Raw genomic sequence first — 22,266 nt, 5'->3', positions numbered from 1 at the left:
TTTACATGTCCAGCATTGCTGCACATGCATTCCGGACAAGAGTCAGAATATAGAGATGTATATCAAAAATATAACAGAATTACATACTGAGATAGAACCTTTAGAAGATGAAAGTTTTTCAGAACGTTTGAGCAAAAGATTTGCAGCAATCAAAAACTGGTTTCAAGAGATTGGTAGTTCAATCATTGGTAAAATACTTTATCCTTTAATAGTCATAGTCATAGTGATGCTTTTGTTAAAAATCAGTTGCATGATTCACAAAAGAAAGAAATATGTAAGGGAAAAGAAAAGGATTTACAAACTTAGAAAAGAAAAAGAAATAGAATTAGAAGAGTTTCAGAGAGCTCAATATGAGAGTTGCAAACTAACAGATGAATCCAAGATTTAGAAATACTAATATTAAGAAAGTTCAAAACATGTTCTTTAAGGGTTGAAAATTTTCTTCTAAAATTTGGGTGTTGTTTGGTGATTTTGAAATCACCAGATGAGGGAGTTGATAGAGCGAGATGCTGAATGAAATTTCGTTCAAACTCGCAAAGTTAAACTTCCATAAAACTGTAACAGTATTAACAGCATGTGGTGAATTATTAATCAACTTAGTTTTAAAATGTATTTACACACAGAAACACGAGGGACTAACTTATGTGCTCTATGTTGCAATTGCAAGTGCGTGGAAAATAATAAATTAACCTTGTCTATTGTCTTTGTCAGTATTAAATGCGGCTGTTTAAATAATGGCATGTGCTTATTTGTGTGCTTATGTTAAGTCTTTTCCGTGACAAAAAGCTCGTGGAGAATTTTTGCAGACCAAAAGAAGAAGGTAGATATAAATGCTGCTACGTGTGCTAAGCTAGGTAACATAAATTAATGGGTTTTTAATTTAGCAAAGGGGGCGGGTAAACAGAATGGGTTTCAATTCTTTAATTAATTGATGTTTTGTGTTTGTTTAAATAATAGTTTCCGAGAGAGGCCTAAGGCCTGTAAAAAGATGGCGTTTCGAATTCTGTCCAGAGAAGAGCCTTGCACAGAAGTGGAAACTTTTACCACATCAACAGTTTTGTCAGAAAATGCAGTTTTAATAAGTTGTGCTAAACGTGCTCTTGGAGAGAAAGATTTAAGGACAGGAAGCGGCAAGATTTCCAAGCCAAGGAAGTCACAAACTGTAACTCGAGTGAAATTTTTCATTTTCGAGGAAGCTAAGTGACACGAAAGCAAAGGACAATAGAGCTTAAGAAAAGCTCGATCTAGGTTTGAAAAATGGTGATGACACATCATGGACTGACATCAGACAGCCAATGAAAACTCTGGATGGCAAAGAAAAGTGTACAATTTTAGCTAGTTAGAAAGGTATAAAACCTGGCCCCATGGGCAGGAGGGCGTCTCTCTCTTGCTTCGCAATTCCTGAAGGGCATGACGTGCTGTTGTACTCTTTGGCGCACGTAAGGATAGCAGACTTTAAATGATTTTTCCTTTCTAGGTTAAGCGAGTTTTAGACAGGGAAATTAGAATTTAGGGAATGGAAACTGTTATTTGCTTTTAGTTCATGCTAACTGATTTGCCTTTGAAATGTCAGTCTAATTAGTCTTTTCCTTAATAAAATGCTGCTTTCATTTTGCTAATAAAATAAAGATTCTTAATCGAAAATGCTCTTTCTTTGAATAATAAAGTAAATAAAAATCGGATTTTGAAACGACAAGCTGGTCTTGTTTATTCATGGTCTAGTTACCATCAGTTGATCCATTTACCTTAGTGACTTAATTAAAATGATAAATGTTTAAAACCATGGTAGAAATGACAAACTGCAGTTGTATATAATATGTAAATAGTTATGTGAATAGTTCTGATTAATTAGGTCACATGATTCAGTCGCTCAAAAATTGTCTTGTTGGTTTATGGGCCTGGGTAAGAGATTCATGATTAATGGTGAGTATTGTGGAGATAGGTAGCGTGGGTGAGACAGTTTTTCATTAGGAGCGCTGGATCAGGTGCAAGGAGTGTGTTATAGCTGATGGTTGACACGGGGTGGCAGGAGACATGACACATGGAAGGTGAGGTGTACCGTTGATAGGAAAGGACTTGGGATGCATGATGGGGATTGTTGAGAATAGGGATAGCTGGGAGGAGTGGAGGCGGGCAATTGAAGGCGGAGTTGGGTGACACAAAAGGGTACAAGAAGGTATAGGCTTACATGAGGGGATGAATATGCTTAAAAGGAAATAGGTTTTGGTGCTAAGACAGGATCACAAAATGATGATTAACCTAAACATACCCTGAAGATGTCACAGTTAAACCTGGGTTAGTTTACTGTGGTAAGCTGAATTGAATTCCAAGCCAAGTCTGCTTTTTCTGCTTTAGTCTTCTCCACCCCCAGACTCCACCCATCCCTAAGTCCTAAAAAAGAACCTCACTGCCCTTAAACAGCACTCATCCACAACCCTAAAAAACCTGTGCCACCCCTACACCCTACCTTTTCCTGAACACTAAATCGCTTTTCCGTCTAAACTCCACCCAGCCATGAATCCTTGAAACCCCTCACCAACCTAAACGTCACTGAATCCTGAATGCTTAAAGCTCACCACCCCTGAACTCTACCCATCACTGAACTTTAAAAACCTTCAGCATCCCTAGACTGCACTCATTCCTAAAGCCTAAATTTCCTTTCTATGTCTGAACTCCACCAATTCCTGACCACAAACACCCCTCCGGACTCCTAATGATTAGCCATCCTTGAACCCCAAAACAAACCACTTCTCCTAAACACCACACAAGTTTAATATAATTTTGGATTTTTGTTTAAAATTATTGTTCTTTTAAAATGTTTCCTTTACTTTTCGATTTATTTGATTTTCCTTAAAATTAGTTTTCCCAGATTTGTTTTCCTCCAATGTGGTTTCACATTGGAGGTTTTCTTTGTACCATTAGTTCACATATATCTCTCAAGATCATCTTAGAGCAGTGGTTCCCAAACATTTTCGAACCACAACCCACTTTTTAGAACAACAAAGGTTTGCAACCCACGTACCTTTAATGGACATGAAGTGGGGTGATTTTTTTAAATCCAACTAAAGCATCATGTGGGAGTGCATTGTCATTTACAGGCAGACCCCACATATTCCATTAAAATGGCCACAAAATTTGCACAGGCATACAGTTGTACTGATAAAATTATATAGCACACATCATAATGTGAGATAATCCGATTTGTGTTAATATTTTTCATTTGTGCATCACCAAGTGAGTGTATTGATTTGTTTTGATCATATTATAATCTTTGCTTTCAGTACATTTCCGAATTTTAAAATAACCTTCATTTTTGCTTTTCCAACTGCTGGATGCATATTGTTCATTTGCAGTTATTTACATTGTGTTGTGTAATGCAAACATGAACATCCTACATTGTCACTTAATTAACTTTAAAAAAAACTCCTCTCACTTTGCAGTTGGAGAAAGAAAAATAAAGAATCACCGGCAAATGTGACAAGTTCAACACGGAATTTAATGGAATCTTTATTTATTCGGAATTTCAAGACCTACCAAAAATCAGATTGCGACTTAATAAAGTCCCATTGAAAAGTTATCTTGGGATCATCCTTGAGTAATGCAGTCTCAATCTGAAGTAATAACAAGATTATTCTGTAATAATACAGGCGCATCCTGAAATACTAACAAGATCATCCTGGAGTAATAACCGCCTAATCCTGAAATCCTCATGGGATCATCCTGTTTATTTATTTATTTATTTTTTAAATTTGTATGGCGCTACAGCTACCCAAAAAGGGTTTCCCGGCGCCTGTGACATTTGATTAGATAGAAGGAAGTTGCCAATTTGTAGTTTTACTGCAGTTGTTTCTGGAACAGCCAGGTTTTTACGTGTTTCCGGAATTTCGTATAGCTTTCTTCTTTCCGGATCTGAAGGGGAAGTGAGTTCCAAAGTGTGGGCCCTCTCACAGAAAAGGAGCGCCCTCCCATTCTTTGCAGTTTAAATCTCGGGACAGCGAAATTTGCTGCTGTTTGAGATCGGAGATTTCTTGTTGGGAGGTAGGGAGAGGCCAAGGCTTGTAGGTAGCCGGGTGCAGTTCTGGTTTTAATTTTAAACATATATATCAGGGTTTTAAAGCTGATCCGGTGTTCTACCCTGAGCCAGTGTAAATCATTCAGATGTTTTGATATTCTCTCAAACTTTGGGATCCTACACAGGAGTCGTGCAGCCGCGTTTTGGATCATTTGGAGACGTTTGATCACTGCTAGATTTGAGCTCAAGTAAAAAATGTTACCGTAGTCAATGCGTGATGTTATTAGTGCATTGACTACTGTCTTTTGGGTGTTTTGGGGCAGCATCCAAATAATTTTCTTTAGCCATTTTATTATGGTGAAACAGAGGCCAGCGACTTTATTTGCCTGCTGTTTCATCGACAAAGTATTGTCGATGATGACTCCTAGATTCCTCACTTGTGTGGCTGGGATGGGAAATTGCCCAACTCTGCTGGCCAGTGTAAGGGGCACCAGAGCTCTTTATTTCTTCCTAGAAGGAGGACCTCCGTTTTATCCCCGTTTAGCTTCAACTGGTTGTTCGTCATCCAGTTGAAGATTTCCTGAAGACCATTTTTCAGAACAGATGGGGTTGAGGGGTTTGAGTCAGATAGGGAAAAAATAATCTGCGAGTCATCAGCGTATGACATTAAAGTAAGGCCTACGCTGTCGGCGAGATCGGCCAGTGGTCGCAGGTATAAATTAAAAAACAGCGGGCTCAAGATGGAGCCCTGTGGAACTCCATAGGGGGTGAGGAACGTGTCTGAGCATGCAATGCTGGATTTGATCTGGAAAGATCTGTTGGTTAGAAAAGACTTTATCCACTGGAGAGCCTCATTTCGGATGCCAATTCTCTCAAGTGTAGTCAGGAGAGTTTTATGTGAAATGGTATCAAACGCCGCACTCAAATCTAAAAGAATGAGTGCGACAGTTTGGCCCTCATCCAGGAGCTTTCGAATTTTCTCCATCACACCCAGTAAGGCGGTCTCCGTTGAGTGTCCTGTACGGAAACCTGATTGCGATGGGTGAAGGAGGTTGTTATTCTGCGTGAAGGAAGTGAGGGCGGCATGGATATGTCTTTCCATCAGTTTAGAAAAGGCAGGGAGTAATGATATGGGCCGGTAATTTGATAGGACCGTGAGGTCGGCTGAAGGTTTTTTCAGTAATGGGGTCACGATGGCGTGTTTCCAGCTTGCCGGGACAGTGGAAGTTAGAAGGGAAGTATTTAGCATGTTTGCTATGGTAATTAAGGAGGCGTTGTCAAGTTGTTTCAGAAAACTTACTGGGAGGGGATCGCAAGGAGAGCCTGATGAAATGGACTTCAAGGATATTTTTAGGGAGTCCAGAGTTATGGGGGGCCATTTCTCAAGAGAATTTGTTTCCTCCGGGGTTTTTGGGATATACTGTTCTGAAACATTATCCTGGGGTCTAGCAGTGAAATTTGTGACAATGATTTCTATTTTTTCATTGAAGAATGTCGCCAGGTCTTGGCATTGTTTTTTTGTTAACGGGTGAGTAGTAGCCGTTGTTTGGGCACCTGCTAGATCCTTTACTGTATTAAATAGGGTCTTTGTTTTGTTTGTGGCATTGTTCACGGTATTTGCCACATAAAGGGCTCGGGCTCTCCTACAGGAGGTATGATACGCATTTCTTGCATTGTTGTATATTATTTTATATTCATGTTTGTAGTCTTTGCGCCACTTCCTTTCTAAAACTTTGCATTTGGATTTCTCAGCTTTGAGTAGTTCATTAAACCAGGGGGCAGTGGAAATTTCTCTTTGCCTCCGTTAAAGGAAGGCATTGGTTTGCTGCTGTTTCTAGCCACTGATTAGTAGTTATCGCAATGTTTTCCATATTTTGGTCATAGGAAGGGGTGCTACTTATAAGTACGTTGTTCAATCTATTCATATCTAATAGCTTCCAATTTCTCATGGATTGCGCAGGCCAGGTGCGACTCCTGGGGGAAAATGGTCTAGTTAGGCTAAAACTAACAAGGTGATGATCTGACCAGCATAAGGGGCTGGTTTGGGTCCATTTTAGGTCAGGGTTGTTGGAAAAGATAGGGTCCAATAGGTGACCTGCCCTGTGTGTAGAACCAGTATTGAGAAGAGTTAGATTTAAAGCAGTGAAATCTTCTATAAGATTACAACATGCCACATTTGTTTGGTCCTCAAGGTGCAGATTTAGGTCCCCTAAAAGTGTAAAATTTTTAGAATTTAGCAACAATGGGGCAATGTGGTTTGCTAAGTTAGATGTCCAGGAGTTTGCGTTCCCGGGTGGTCTGTATATTAGAAGACCGGACAGAGTAAAATTCGGGTTGAGGGTAATTTGGAAAGAGGCGGCTTCACAGTCTGGGATATTGGCTGGAAGCAAGTTGCAAGTAAATTCTTTGAGATATATAATTGCAATTCCTCCACCCACTTGGCCTTGTCTATCTTGTCTTGTGATAGCATAGTTATCAGGGAGAGCCATGGCTACATCCGGTCCGGAGCTATCGTGTAGCCAAGTTTCGGTTAGAAAGAGGGCACTTGGGGCATCATCTAATAGAAGGGTTAGGATGTCCAATTTGTGCTGAGGTAGGGATCTGCAATTAACACTAAAAAAGGAATAGTTGAAGTTAGTGCGTTTCGGGCGTTTAGTTGTATTTTGGGAGGTTGGTATAGAGTCTGAATAGGGTTGAATCTTAGTGAGTTCTAAGTTGCAGTTGTTACAGAATGTGTCTCCTAATGGTGATAGGCCAATGCAGTTATGATGTAAATTAGGGCGCAGCGCTTTTATTTGCATGGAGGTCATACCTGCAACGCGGGGGTGTAGGATGTCCTGCCCCATGCCCCGTCCTGTCCCGGACGGGCCCAGACGGGCATGTCTTAGGCTAGTCTTTGGCGCGGTGTTTGGCGCGGGAGCTGCGCGTATTCGCTGCGCGTCATACAGTGAGACAGATTTATGTAGGGGACGTGCTTTAGTTCAGCTCCGCCTCTCCAGAGTTAGTTTGCCCAATCAGTGCCTGCCCCAGCCAGTAGGCAGGAAGAAGGTACCGCCCTGTGCCTTTCCCACAACAAGCCTAGCATTTGCTGAGGATCGGGGTTCCAGGGGACATACGTTTTTACCAGTAAGTTACACAAATTAGATCACACCGTGCAGTTTTTAAAATCAACTCGGCGCAGTGAGGAAATAAAAAGTGTGGCGCTCGAACAGCGTTCGTTTTCAGCGCTTTGGTCACAGTTTTAAAATTGCAAATACAGCAGCGTTACTAGTGTTCAGTCACGCAGCTAAATTATGGCATTAATTTTCAGTATCTTTCAGCACAGCATAGCCTTCTTTCAATCGTAGTCAACTCCTGCTGTAGTCAATGATCATCACATGTTTTCCACTGAAGTAATCAGGAACCCATCCTGCTGTAATCCAACCTAATCCTGAAATCATCACCGGGTCATCCTGCAGTAGTACAAGATCACCACGTTTTCCACTGAAGTCATCAAGAACTAATCCTGGAGTAGTTTCAGTGATGGCCCTGGAGTCATCTCATTTAAATATTTTGCCCTACAGGCATACTTCATGATGGCTTGGGATGACTTCCCCAGATAATTGCAGGAATAGCCTGGCTGAAGTAATCAAATGACTTCAGAATTACTCCGTGATGATCTTACTTTTTGACTTGGGATAAGGACTCTTTGGGTATTTGCATAAAGCCCCTATGGGTGTTTCTTGTGGTTGCTTTTTGCATCAACATGCTTTGGATTGTCGTGTATCTCCGCCACGCCTCAGGAGAGGCAAATGCCTGCACTGAGACCTCCCACCATGACCTGCATCATTAGATGACCTGAGTTTAATTTATTATTTGTTTTCCATCACAATTGTATGCCATTTCTAAACTGCTAACCACTCAAAAATTGAGCTTACCAAACCCTCTGAAGATAGACATGAATGAGTTTAGCACAAGTTTACACAAACAAGAAAATACCTAAGAAGGAAGAGAAAACACCCTAAGGTCCCCCCTCCCACCTCCTTCCCGGAGATTATGCAAACAGGTCAACTTTCCCAGTGTGCTTTCCACCAGGTTACAATAACACATACTCTGTCGCTGTTTAAACACTGGCCACACATCATGCATACACCTTCTTCCATCAACTAGCTAGTCCAAGTGATCTAGGACAGACATTAACGAACCCCTTCTCCATTAGCCACTCTACCATATCATGCCACTGACTGGCATATGTGTATTCCATCTGCGTAACTCCCAAGTCAGCTTTTCCATGGACAGCAACCTCCATAGCCTACCTGCCCATTCTTGCATTGTAATGACCAGGGAATTCAATTTCAGTGCTAGGAGTTATTATACAGCCAAAAGCATTTTAGTTATTAATCTCCAGTCTGTTTTCAGCATGTTTAGGATTTCTGTTGGCTTAGTCATGGGGTTAGGCTGTAATGGATATCCTACCACGCTCCTAGTGTGACAGAGGATCACTTTCTAAAACATTGCTAGCCATGGGCATGTCCACTAGACATGTAGTACTTCTCCTTCCTGGCCACATCCCCTCCAGCATAGCCCATCCGAAGTTCTACACATTTGCTTCAACCTGAAAGGAACTAATCTGCCATATCATCATACATGTATACATCAATTCCCTACCCTGCACGCTTTTACAAGGGGAAAGGCTGTCGGACCAGAGTTTTTGCCCTTGTGCCAGAGATGGAGTATCCCAGGATTTGGTTCAATTTTCTCATATAGGCCCATTTCGAGTCGGGCCCAATTCTGTGAGAATGCCATAGATATTAAATATGAGACCTTTAGGGTCAGCATAGATAGCAAATAGCTTTTCCCAGCTTGTTACGGGCATATTCAGTGCCAGCTTGTTCTCTGAGAATAAGGCCACGTTTCGTAGCTGGAAGTAGTGCATTCAGTCAGTTTGACATGCTTTAAAAGCTTGTTTACATTGGTTAAACACCTTGATGCTACCCCTGCAATAGATCTTGTAACATTCTGCTTACACCCTTTAACCAGTGTGCACATTCGTCCTTCACAATCCCCGGAGAGAAATTTAGGGTACCCATCAAAGGGGTGAAAGGAGAATAGGAATGTGTAAAATATCTGGTTCCTAGTTACTGAATCCCATATATGAATGTATTACTTGTTTCATTTGCCAAATACCCTTGTTGCCACCACTAGGTTCACTAGAATGATGTTTACAGTAGTGCATAATGGTCCAAGAGGAAGTAGACAGGGCTGTTCCTAGAGAAGGAAGGGTAGTGTGGTGTGTTGGTCACAAGGGAGTGGACACGTGGAGGTTAGAGTGTGTAAACCTACCACTGGGTATCCATTATGTTGGATATGGTTGCCTCACACCCCCTTGCAGTTGTCACATGTTCTTCCATTGTACTATTTGTGTGTCACACTATACAACTGGTAGACTCCCATTTATTAACCGATTTGCATCTCTGTGACTTTTGGCTTGCTTCCACTTCATGAGGAAAAAAGCAGCTTTAGAAAAAAAAATGTGGCAATATGGCTGCAACACAGGCACAAATTGCTTGCAATCAACCATATCGGTGCATATATTAATATATACATATATCCCCATGACCTTTAGGGTGATGTATTCCCTCTCTGTGGGTAGGTCCATGAGACATGAATTAGTCTTTAGACAGAGGGGGTTGGGATTCTAATCTCTGACCAAGAGGTGCATTTTAGTATGCCCTTACTGCCTACAAAACGTCATATAAAAAATGCTTTGTTTTCAGTAAAAGGAACCAGAGTGGTACTTCGTTTTCAGTGAAAGTGAACACATTGTCAATGAAACAGTGGCAGCCCACACAATGAAGAGGTGGTGAGGTGGGTGGATGGACGCGGGATAGTGCACATGAGGGGGTTAATATTAAATTTAAAAAAATTAAAAAACACTTCCCTGGAGCTGCCAGCCGCCTCCGCGCCGTGCCTCATCCTTCGTCCGCAGGCACTGGGGCAGCATGCTATGGGAGCAGTGCGGGGATTGGCCTGAGCGGGCTGAAAAGACGCTGCGCTGCGACCAGGGAGTCTGTGCTGTGTCTCCAGCCCAGCTGTTCACTGCAACCGGGCTGGAGAAACCTAAGTGCAAATGTGTGTTTGGCCGGCCTGAGACAGCCGGCCAAACGCACATACACCCTTAGAAGTGCCCATAGCACTCCTCCTCCCCCTCCCATGCCCCGGCCCGCCACTTCCTGCACAAGCTGGCTCAGATCCTGCAAATGAAAAATAAAATGATTATAGGTAATCATTTTATTTTTCACCTGCTGACTCTGAGCCAGTGGGGCGTTTCAATTAAGTACAACCAAGCATGACATAACCCCTAGTGGTCTACTCAACAAGATATGACATAAGACCGATTGGCACCTAATTAATCCTCATAAGGTGACACCAGTATCGTATAACATGACAATAAAAGGTTACACAGCGGGTGGCCTAGTATGCTTAGAAGTCATCCACCGCGGGTCATGTTGCAGAACTAAAACAAAGAAAAACAACGGAACAAAATATAACAATTCCTGGTCAGGCTGGTTGAGTGAGGTCAAAGATTGGGACATTGTCCCGTTATAGGGAAGGGCTAATAATGTTAGTGGTGAGGGGAGGGGGAGGGAGTAAGTACCCAGTATAGGGATCGAGGAGAGGTCAGTCAAAGAGCTGTGGGGCTCGTAGCTTCGGAGGATTAAAGCAGGTGTGTTACAAGCGTGTTAGGTATTGTATCAAGTGGGCGCCAAATACGCTGGAATTCGGCCTCAGTGTGTGTTAGATTATGGGAGAGTTGTTCCATCGCTAGTACATGCCATAGACGGGTAAACCACAGAGTGATGGAAGGAGCAGTTGTCGTTTTCCACTCTAGAGCAGTGAGTTGTCACGCAGCAAGGAGCATGTAGCGGACGAGTTTCCAGTCGGCTTGGGTCACTTCATCTATAGTGAGGGGACGCGCTCCAAGACAACCATGAGGTAGGAAGCTGGAAGTGGATATCCTATAGTGGCCTTAATGTGTCCCAGGATTTCTTTCCAATAAGTAATAATGAGGCTGCATGACCACCAAATATGACAAAGAGTAGGGTGACCAGAATTGTAAAGCCAAAAACCGGGACATTTCACGAAAGTAGAAGAAGGACTACAGTTTTACTTCAGAGCGAACACATAGAAAGACAGCGCTCCTCAAAAGAGAATTACAGTTAAGGCAGTTAGAACATACATAATGAAATGTTTAAACCCAGAAGCTTGCCTGTTAATTAACTTGCTTTCTTGAAACAACTGCTAACTATCCCTGCTTTGTAAAACATAAAAAAAAACTCTTGCCGTCAGGAGCGTAACACAGGCCCCCGCAGTGCGGGGGGGGGGAGCCTGCGCTCCAGGGGCCCCTCAGTCTGAGCAGAGCTAGCAAGGCACACCACGTCATCTTCTTTATTACTTAAGGTGCGCAGGCCACGGCCTCTTAATAATTGGTCTCCAGTCCAGGCCCGCCCCGGGCCTCTGAAAGTGTACCAGTCACATGAAGCAGGGGGAGGACAAACAGCGAAGGAGTGGAGACAGATGTGGGCGGGGGGGCGGAAGGGGAGAGATGCCAGCGGGGAAAGGCAAGAGAAGAGGAGGTGAAACCAACAAGTAAAGGAGCTTGAAGAGAAGACATGCCTGTGATGAAAGACAGAGGACACACACTGTGGGGGTAGGGGGGGCAGACTTCAGTAAGTGAAGGGGGCCCCCTCTGTCTCCCTAAAGCAGCCTGCCCTGCACGTGCTGTGGACTGACGACAAACAAAGTATCAACCCTGTATCTCTTCAGTCAGAGTCATGAGCCAGGCCCGGGACAAGGATGGGGTGGGGGCCCCAGAGAGGGACCTGTCCTCTGAGGCAGCACAGAGCTGACTTGACCTGAAAGTTTGCAGCTCCAGGCTTCCCTACTCTTGAAGGGCCCCCCTCAGCCCCCACAGTGAAGACAGTGCTGAGCACAGGCCTGAGCACTGCACACCAGTTCTGACCAGCTTCAGCCTTTCTTTCGGCAGGAAGCAGTTTTCTGAAGATCTTGCACACAAAAAAAAACCAGTTACAATTTATAGCTTTTGTTTCTTGCTTGTGTACGGAGGCCTGGAAGGGAAGGCACCCCAGGATTTATAAGGAAACCAGAGAGCTGGAGTGCAGAAAGAAACAGTGGACAGAGCAGTGATCAGGAGAAAGTCAAAAGGAAGTTCAAAGGAAGAAGCAATGCTGAGAGGGAGAGTCAGGTGATAGAACTATGTGTGTGCACGCAAAGGGGCTTACCCCCACCCCAGGTGCAGGAGGCCCGGGACCCCTCAGCCATGCACCTTGCTTGTCCTGATATTCAGCAGACACCAGCATGCTCTGTTCTTTGTGCAGAGACAGTGCAATAAGGTGACAGTGCTCTGAAGAAATGTAAGTAACCCTTTATTGTTACATTTAAGGAAGCCACCGATTCTACAGGAAGCCAGGCAGGGTTTTTTAATTGCAGGAGTTGGTGAGAACTCTTGCAGAAGGCCTGGAAGGATGACTGCAGTAATATTCAGTGTTTGACTGTGGACCAGGGGCGTAACACAGGCCCCTACAGTCCCTGCCATTGCGGGGGGGGGGGGATGGGCCCAGCGAGAGCAAGCACTGTTGAGCAGAGCTGCCCTGCCAGTGGCTCGCCGTGTGCTCTTCATGGCAGAGTGTTGCCTACGTGGGTGAAGGGTGGAGGGGTGGCCGTCGATGGCAATTCACTTGAGGGAGGTAGGCCGAACCAGCTCACGGTTTTGGGGTGATGGTTCTGCCGAGGGCACTGTGGGGTGTTCACGGACCTTGGGGCTGGGGGTGGGGGCATACAAGAGCGGGTGGTTACGGGCAAGCGTTGTGGTTTGTAGTGGGCACGGGGGGGGCTGCTGACTCCAGGCACTAGGAGTTGCCCCCGAGTGGTACATTCAGGCCCGGCACCAGGATTCAGGATCTGGGACGGCCAAGAGAAAGCATGGGTGGGCCGTGAAGATGAATGGAGGTACTTAGCATTTCTCAGGTATCAGTGAGTTGGGATCAGGCATGCTGGAGGGGCTTTGAAGGGGGTTGAGCTGCATACTGTACCTACTGCTGAGAGCATGTACACCAGATTTAGTTCTGCCTTTCTTGAGGTTTCACCTACGTGCTTAATCTCTTCTGTTCTCTCTGCATCAGGCTTCTTTCTCTCTACCGCATGATCCTTTCTCCCCACCTCACCCATCTCTCTTGCCACCTCAACCTCCTTCCTTTCCACTTCACCCTGCTCACCTACCCACCTCCCCCTCTTTTGTTTTCTTTTTTCCCCTTTTCTTTTCATCTCTCCTTCTACTTCCTCTGCCTCACCCGCCTATTTCTCCATCGCTCCCTGCTCTCTCCCTGGCTCGGCTTCCTCTCTGTTTGACCCACCCCCATCTTTTTCTCATCTCACTCGCCGCTCTTTCTGCTTCACTCTCCACTCTCTCTCCCCCTCTCGTTGGTCTGACTGCACCTCCACCTCCACCCCCTTCTCTGTAGCTCACCCAACTCTCTCTTCTTCACCCTCCTCTGTCTCTGGCTCACTAGTCACCCCCCTCTCTCTTTCTCACTATCCTCCCTCTGCCTCACCCTCCTCCCTCTCATCATCACTCTGCTACCTATAACCCTCCCTTCTCTCTGCTTCACCTATTTTTCTTTCTATCTATCTCAACCTTGACTCTCTCCACATCACCCTCTTTTGACAGTCTTGCCATTCCTACTGCTGCATGAGGGATAGTGGCTGTGCTTATGTGGGTGCATTGATGTGTGCAATCCTGCTGCCCTTCACCTGTTCCTGTTCTTCCCTGGTGGCCTTTACCATTTGGAATGACAGCAGCAACAAGGCCTGAATTATTTAAATAGTGTGCTCATGAGCACGCAGAACATCTACAAACACTTGAAAGCCATACATGTTTTAAAGAAGAAGTAATTGCCTATGCAACTTTAAAAAAAAGTTTTGGATAGTGCCTACTGCGGTACATGTACTCCAAAGAAGAGAAGTAACAATTGGATGATCAATCAAAGTTGCCAACCTAAGCTGAACCAACCAAACTTCAAACAGAGAGAGGTCTGTTTCAACCCCTAGCTTCCCACTGTGCAAAGATTACAACTTCTGAGAATGACAAGTGGTCCTTCAATATTTGACTGTCAGCTCTTGGAGCAGAATGCATTCTAAGTGAAACCCAAGGAAACATACATCTTATGTGAAGGCTTCAAAACTGAACTGTCTCTTCTAAATTGTGATTAGCTTGTCCCCTCCTCTTTCCTGTTTTCCTACTTTCTCCTACTAGTATATCCTATTCCCATCACCGTCCTCTTCCTTGTGTTCTACCACTCTCCTCTTAACACTCCATTTCCCCCAAATTATCATTTGCTCACCACCCTTCTCTCTGCTCACCTTCCTTTCTCATCATTTTTATCCTTCACCAGACTCATCTTCCACCTTCACCATTTCATACTCCTCTCCTGCTACTCCCATCTTATCACCCTCTCCCAGTACATGCCTACCAATCATCCGTCTACTTGCATCACCCAATTTGCTCATCATTCTCCTGCTCCTATATTCTGCTTTCCCAGAGTCCTCTTTCATCTTCCTTCATCCAACTCAAACATCTTCATCACCTTCTCTAGTTTAACACTCATCACCCTCATACTCTTCTCTAATCAACATCTGTTAAATGTGTTCTCTTGCCTTCTACTCACTCGGTTACTCTTATTTCACCTACCTCTTTCTTTACCATTCTTTTGTTTTAGCATTTTTTCTTACCTTCATCTTTTTTATCCTCACATTCACAGGACAGCCGCCAGTGTTTTTTTCGTTTAATAAGAACTTGCCCTGCCCCAGTCAATGCTGTATCTGTGTTGTATTAGTGAAACTTGTCAAAAGTCTTCACTTCACAAAAGTCAACGGATGTGGTATTTGCAGTATATAGTGCTGCACTTTAAGAATAGAACAAAAGCACACTAAGATATAAATACTAATTCCACATTTTCAATTACTTACCATGGGATGGCAAAATACTATCAGATTATTGTGGCCCTGTGTATCTCCCTAATGCTGTGTGATGAGAGCTTTTGTGTCTCTTTTGATCTGGTAGGAGTGTCACAGGCTTTCCTCCTTTTCACATGTGCTCATTGATAACCGCAATCCTCACTGACTTCACACCTGTCTCCAGGCACTTCAAGCAGCCCATGGCATTGGTGCCTATCATTTTTATTAAACAATTAGGATGAGAAAGCGAGGCCGCTGGCCCAAATAAATCATAACAAAAAAGAACAAACAATGTTTTTCTGCTTGAAAACCGGCTTTGGGAGGGCCATGGGGCTACCTTTGGTGGGCCTGGCCCTCCTGGCCCTCTCGCTAGAACCGGGATCTGGGTACATTCGAGGTCAGGGGCGCGCTCAACGAATAACAGGCGGTTTGAGGGTTCCTAAAGGGCTCTCTAGGGAGGGCTAACAAGGAGCACTAGAGTGCTGGCACGGCAAGCAAGTGTGTTTACGAGGTAGGGCCAGGTGCCCGGGGACTGGGCGAGGCTGATTGTAAACATTGGGGCATTGACTGGGGGCTGTTCACCTGGACAATGGCGGCTCACAGGAGCGCTGGAGAGAGGCTGTGGGGAGGCCTTTAGGGGCAGATAATCACAGACCGAATCTGGGTGGCATGGGGCCCCCACTCACTGATGAGTCGGGGACAGTCTGGCAAAGGCCCGTGGTCCCTTTAGGGTGTTGAGACTCTAGAGAGAAGCTTAAGGAAGGGTCTGCTTACTGTGGCACCCCTTACAGGCCTGGGGAGACGAGGGTCTGTGACTGGCGCCACTTTGCCTCCCAGCCACCAGTGCCGCATGCCTACTTCAAATCAGACTCCCAGTTGGCCCTAGTGTCCTGTCACCTCCCACTGCCTACTACGTCATGTTCATTCTAACCTTCAAATCCAGTCCACCCATTCCACTCACCCAAACATCCATCCATCCAACCAACCATCCACCCAACCAATCATCCACCATCCTCAGCCACACACCCATCATTCCATCCACCCGTCCATCCATCCATCCATCCATCCATTCATCTATCCATTCATCCATCCAGCAGCAACCGGTGCAGTTAATCGCCGAAGGGGGGAAATATAGACGATAGAATTAAATAAATCCTATTCCAACGTGAGTCAACATCACCCGCCCGCCGAGCTTAACTGCATCACCCGCTCCTGCATCCATCCATTCAGCCATCCATTCCCAGCCATACACCCATCCTTTCATCCATCCAGCCATACCTCTGTCCATCCATCCGTCCATCCCCAGCCACAAATCCATCCGTCCATCCCTAGGCACACACATCCGTTCATCCATCCATCTATCCATCTGTCTGTCTGCCCATCCCCCCAGCCACACACCCATCCTTCCATCCATCCACCCACCCACCCACCCATCCCTCCGTCCGCCCATGCAACCATCCCCAGTCACACAGCTATCCTTTCATCCATACATTTTTCCATCTATCCATGCCCAGCCACACACCCATTCTTTTATCCATCCATCCATCCATCCATCCGTACTTCAGTTCACACGTCCAGCCATCCCCAGCCACATATCCATCCGTCCATCCCTAGCCACACACGCATTCGTTCATTAATCCATCTATCCATCCGCCCAGCCACCACACACCCATCTGTCCTCCACTTATCCACCCATCCCTCCACCCATCCACCTATCCCTCCACCTATCCATCTACATCCATCCATTAATCCGTACCTCCGTCTGCTCATCCATCCATCCGTCCATCCATCTATCCCCAGCCACACATCCATCCATCCATCCACCCACATCCATCCATCCATCCGTACCACCGTCCACCCACTCAACAATCCATCCAAAGTGGGGAAAAGTGGTAGGTGGTGGGCCGGGCCCGGGGGGGGGCCCTCCATGTATTTTGCAGGGGGGGGCAACCCTCTCTAAAAACCGGGACAGGAGCTAACTTTCCTGAAATCTGCCTGGACAGCTGGTTAAAAACCAGGACCGTCCGGGCAAATCCGGGATGCCTGGTCACCCAAACAAACAGATGTTTTTAATTTATTAGACTATAATTTGTGAGCAACCCAATTCCATATATTTTCTCACTAATCTATTTTTAAAGGTTCTTCTGGTGATGGATTTGAAACTGTTGTTCCCACCGTCCACAACAGTTCTGTTTGATATACTATATTGTGCACAATGTACTGTGTAAATATTTATTATTCTATGTGTAGGCGTTGGCTTTGTATCTTCTGCTTACCCAGCACTGACAAAGCCAAAAGTAAGTTAGATCTACTAAGCTTTTTTTTTGCAGATTTATATAGCGCAAACTCGACCCGAAGGTATTGGAGCGCTTTACATGAGCACCAGTTACCTTACACAAGGACACATTCATTTTATTTTTGGCAGGCAAGGAGAGATTAAGGTATAGATGCATCAAAAGAAAAAACGGTCGCAAAGGGGCAGATTCTGAGAATCTGCCCCTTTGCGACCAGAATTTTTGCATTTCGGATGCATCATCCCAAATGCAAAAATCGCAATTTAATAAATCGCAAAATTGCGATTACTTAAATTGCGATTGCATTTAAGGAATCTCAAATTGAGAAGATGAAGTGATTTGCCCAGAATCACAGGATGTAGATTCGACCCCGAGGCTCAAAACTTGGTTTCCCAGCTCCAACGTCGGCAGTCTAGACCACATCCTCTCCCCATAACCGTATTCACACTAGCACATCAACTGTGAATAGACTAGAAGAGAGTCAGTAGGAATAGACAAAAATAATGTAGCTGTTGAGCAACCCACTCTACAGTTCGAAGCCAGTAATTGATTTGCATGGAAAGTGGCTTTCGGTGACCGATGAATACTACACCATGGGCAACTCCTCCGTTATAGCGAAGGAGCGTGAAATGCCCCAGAGATGAAAAATAAAATTAATGCATTATCATTTTATTTTTCGTCACCCCGTCCCGCACAGAGTCAAGACTGGGAGGGGCCTGCTGAATGGCAGAGCAGGGAGGAGGGTGGACTGCCTTTGCACTTGTTTAAAGTGCACTCGTCTCTGTGGCCGGCCGTCTTGCAATGGCCAGCCAGACATGCCCACTTTAAACCTCTCAACCCAGCTGTCTTATCCCATCTGGGTTGCGAGTAAGTGCAGGTCTCCGGTGCACTATGGAGCGCTGAGACATGCCCCTCCCTCCAATCAGGGCGCTGCTATCATGCTGGTTAACTGCATGAGAGCAAGCTAGGATTGGCTGGGGAGCCTGCCTCGAGGATATTAGACTATTGAGGTGGTCGCGCTCGTTGCAGGAAGGTGTGTTTTATTTAATTTCATTTTACATATTTTTTTTTTTGTGCCACCTGCCAACCACCCTCGGGACATGCCAGCCGCCACTATGCTTCACTAGCCTGAACCAAGTTGTGATCGGTGAGTCTTAAGCTTAAATATATGTGAATGCAGCCTAAGTTTAAAAGTCCACATCATCACTAGACCATGAGAGCCATGAACAGCTCTATGCTTGTGGCTTTACTTCCAAGTGCCAGATAGAGTGTACCTCGTTCCTGTGCAAGGTGGAGAATATAGTTTTGTGCCAGATAGTATCAGTGCATTACTCAAATTGGGATAAGAGGCATGATATTTTCGTATGTCCTCAGAGCCATGAATCGTCAAGCAAACAAACAATGCTATCCAATGCTAACCACCTCTCGAACCCCGTAAATGCATCTGCCTAATTGCTGGAAAGCCGGGATTGTTTCGTAAATATAAGATGGGGCACTTGCATCCCTAATTCAGTTCACCCTAGTAGTCTGATCAGAGCTTAACAGTAATATGATTGACATTAATATAGCATGCCTTTAACATCTCAAATAAGTATTCCTCTGAATAAGAATGCCCAAACCTGTGGGCCTGAGAAAATGCACTGCCCGCTGATAACTATCGGGTGTTTGAATACTTCACGAATCAAACCACATCCCACCTGCTCGTACTCAACTGCAAAAACGTTGCAGGTTATTGTGGTCTATGTCAACAACCCCTTTTCTTTACTGTGTTTAAAAGCATACTATTTATTTACTCCTTTTGACATGGCATATGCTCAGTACTGTAAGATTGTGTGATGTAGTCTAGTGTTTGGGGGGTGGAGTTAAGGGGAGGAACAGGAACGGGAGGAGCCAGAGACAGGAACTAGGGCAGTTAGAGTAGGGACGGGGAACAGGACAGAACTGTAATAAAGAGCTCGTATAAAACATACATTGTGTAGTGTCCTCATTGGTAGCACAACGCTACAGCTGGCGACGAGGGTGGGATGGTGCAATCTGCCACCCCTGAACCCCTGGAGATAAGTGCCCCGTCCCGCGCAGCACACTAAGGAAGTCGCCGTCGCGACATGTGTGCCTGGCAGGAACCGCCACGGAAAAGAAAGCGTCCAGCAGTGAACACACAGCGTTTTGTGACCAGCCGGTTGTGGAAGCCCAGCGAGCAAAGCGCGGTCGAGCGCTGAAGTGACCCAGCGGAGGAAGCGCTGCCGAGCGCTAGCATCGGGTGCCTACCCCAGATGCGTGAAGAATTGCAGGCGCGGTAGTGACGTCGGGAGCTCACCCCGGTCCTACCTGTTGAAAGGAGATCCTGCGCGAAGGGAAGCGGTGGAAAGCGAAGGCCCCAGTACCCGGCGTGGACCTCATCTGCCCGGTGAGTGTCTGAAGTCTGCCGGTGACTGAAGTGCTTTGGAGGGAGCCAAAATCTCATGGAAAACGAGATTTCGAGTACGGTGGCCATCTTGAAGTCAGGCTGTTCCCACCAATCCCCTTTCGAGGCCAAGAAGCGGCCATTTTGGAGTCAGGCAACCTCCAGGTTTTGACATCAAGCACAAGCAAAGACAACTGCAAAAGAAAAACAAGCACCAGCAAAGGCAATTACAAGAGAAAACAAGCACAGGCAACTGCAAAAGAAAGCAGACAACAAGCACAAGCAAAGGCAATTGCAAAAGAAAAACAAGCACAAGCAAAGGCAATTACAAGAGGACAACAAGCACTGGCAACTGCAAAAGGAAAGCAGAAAACAAGCACAAGCAAAGGCAACAAACAAAGAAAACAAGCATTGGCAATCATAAGAAAACAAACATTGGCCAACATACGAAAACAAGCATTGGCAAGTGGAAAGACTACAATAAGAAAACAAACATTGGCAAGTGCAAATCGACAGCAACATAACAAGCACTGGCAAGTACAGAAGCTGCAACAATCCAACAAGCATTGGCAAATGCAAGAGACAGACAAAGGCAACAGTAAGGACAAACAAGCACATGCAAGGCAAGAGGTGGAACAAGTAAACAAGCACATGCAAAGAAAGGCAACAAGCACAAGCAAACACAAGAGCCAACACAAGCAAGCACGAGTAAATGCAAGAAGTGCAATATGTAAACAAGTACAAGCAAACGCAATAGCTGAAACAAGTAACCAGGCACAAGCAAGGACGACAGTAAGCACAACAAGGATTGGTAAAGTCAAGAAATACAAATGAAACAAGCACGAGCAAGCACAAATAACGAACAAAGACGACCTTGAGCACAATCAAGCACTGATACAAGCAACAGGAAGTGTGATGAATCAAAGTGACTTTAGCAACAAGCACAAGCCAGTGCAAATCTCGACTGCGACAAACACAAACAAATGCAGATCCAGAACGTAACAAGCACGAGCAGAAGCAAGTACCAAAGTAAACTTCAGCACCACGTGAAGACAAATAATTAAAAGTAGAAGAAGCTAAGAAAACAAATGATCCAGAAGCAGTAGTAAACAAATATCAAAGAAGCCTTCTCTCATCAACTAAGTGACTGGATAACCTGCACGAGTCTGGAAGGCTGCAAGTACGACAAAGTGACCAGAATATCAATAGCACTGCCGGGGCATGAATTGAGTGTTATTAAATGTTTTATCATGTCTGGGGTTTCCAAACCCCAAGTTCACAACCTGGATGAGCACTCTTGAGAGTTAAGTATTGAAGAGGTGTGTATGGTTATCAACTTTCCATGACATCACGCCTAATGGATATCCTGCTAAGGGTTCCTATTGAAATCAACTCCCTGTATCGGTAAGAACTGAATGTCTCGTCTCCAATCTCCAATCTAAGTATAGCCGGAACTCCATTTCACTCAGATTACTATGTTCAAATCCGATGAGATTAGTTATTTTTTTTAAATGCTCAACTTTGCCTCGAGGCCTATATCAGATCTAAATCAGCTTGTTGGATAGAAATGCTTGGGTATTAAGAGAAGATGGTTATGTTGCAATTTGACTGCAAAGCCAATTTTTGTATTGGAGGGCAGTGTCAGAATTAACACTCGTCTGTGAATTCTTTAAATGCACGTATGATTTGGCTACTAGCCAATGCGAATAAATAATTATATGATGAAATGAACAGAATATGCACTAGATCTCTTTAATGACTGCAACAGTGTATCGGATTTTTAACCTAATGTTAACTGCGGTCTGTCGATCACGGTTTTATATTTAAACCTATAGTGGCGCCACTGGCATGTGCTGACATCAATTCCCTTTTTATCCTCACCACCAGACATGGATCCAAATATTCCTCTTATCTCTTTGAGACTCCAATTACCTCTTAAAATTGTAAAACAGTATGCAAGGAAAATGCCAACTCCCTCAAAAACAGGTTTTAAACCCTATAGGGACTGTTACAAAGACATTTCTGTGACAGACCCTCATCAGGTTTGCCTGTGGTCAACCTACAACCCTAAGGCCTGCATCGATTTCTTGTTGATTAACCTGTCTGAGAATGTGAGGCGAAACTCTACATCATCAAGCGCCAAAAGACTCTGCGACCCTACCACTCCAAGTCAAAAGTTCGATCCCAGTCCCGTCCCAGAAGCCAGTGGAGTCATTCTAGAGGTCGGTCTTGGGTTCAATCAAAGTTGTCGGGTAAGTAACAAATCACAGGAAATCTAAGCGAAACTCTGCCCCTTCCCACCACCCTCACTTTCCTAAACCAGCATAGGACATTGGTGATGGTTGGACCCTCTGAACCCAGCATGAGGCCGCCTCAGGCAACAGTTCCAGCTCCACCACGGTGCTGTGGTCCACGCTGGTTCCTGGAATTTCAACACAGATGGCAACTCCATCGATGCTGGAAGACAAGGTACCTATTGTACTCCCTGACTCTGAGTCGATGCTGATTCGACCTCGATTCCAGGCTGCGCCCGACCACTGTCG

At 45.0% G+C, this 22,266-nt stretch overlaps 1 protein-coding gene across 9 annotated transcripts in view; it reads right to left on the bottom strand.

The window, feature by feature from the left end:
- The window catches only part of LOC144782416 (renalase-like), a 916,893-nt gene that overhangs the window by 44,214 nt on the left and 850,413 nt on the right, over positions 1-22,266 (bottom strand). For 2 of the 9 annotated variants that reach the window (XM_078661756.1, XM_078661754.1), the window contains one exon: positions 19,648-19,917. The exons of the other annotated variants lie outside the window; for them this stretch is intronic. The gene's annotated coding sequence lies outside the window, so the exon portion shown is untranslated. The remainder of the gene's footprint in view (positions 1-19,647; positions 19,918-22,266) is intronic. 9 annotated transcript variants of the gene reach the window in all.

The sequence above is a fragment of the Lissotriton helveticus genome, chromosome 9 (assembly GCF_964261635.1).
Source record: "Lissotriton helveticus chromosome 9, aLisHel1.1, whole genome shotgun sequence".
Classification (NCBI taxonomy): domain Eukaryota; kingdom Metazoa; phylum Chordata; class Amphibia; order Caudata; family Salamandridae; genus Lissotriton; species Lissotriton helveticus.
The sequence above is the reverse complement of the archived record's forward strand: the minus strand, read 5'-3'. Positions and strand labels throughout refer to the sequence as shown.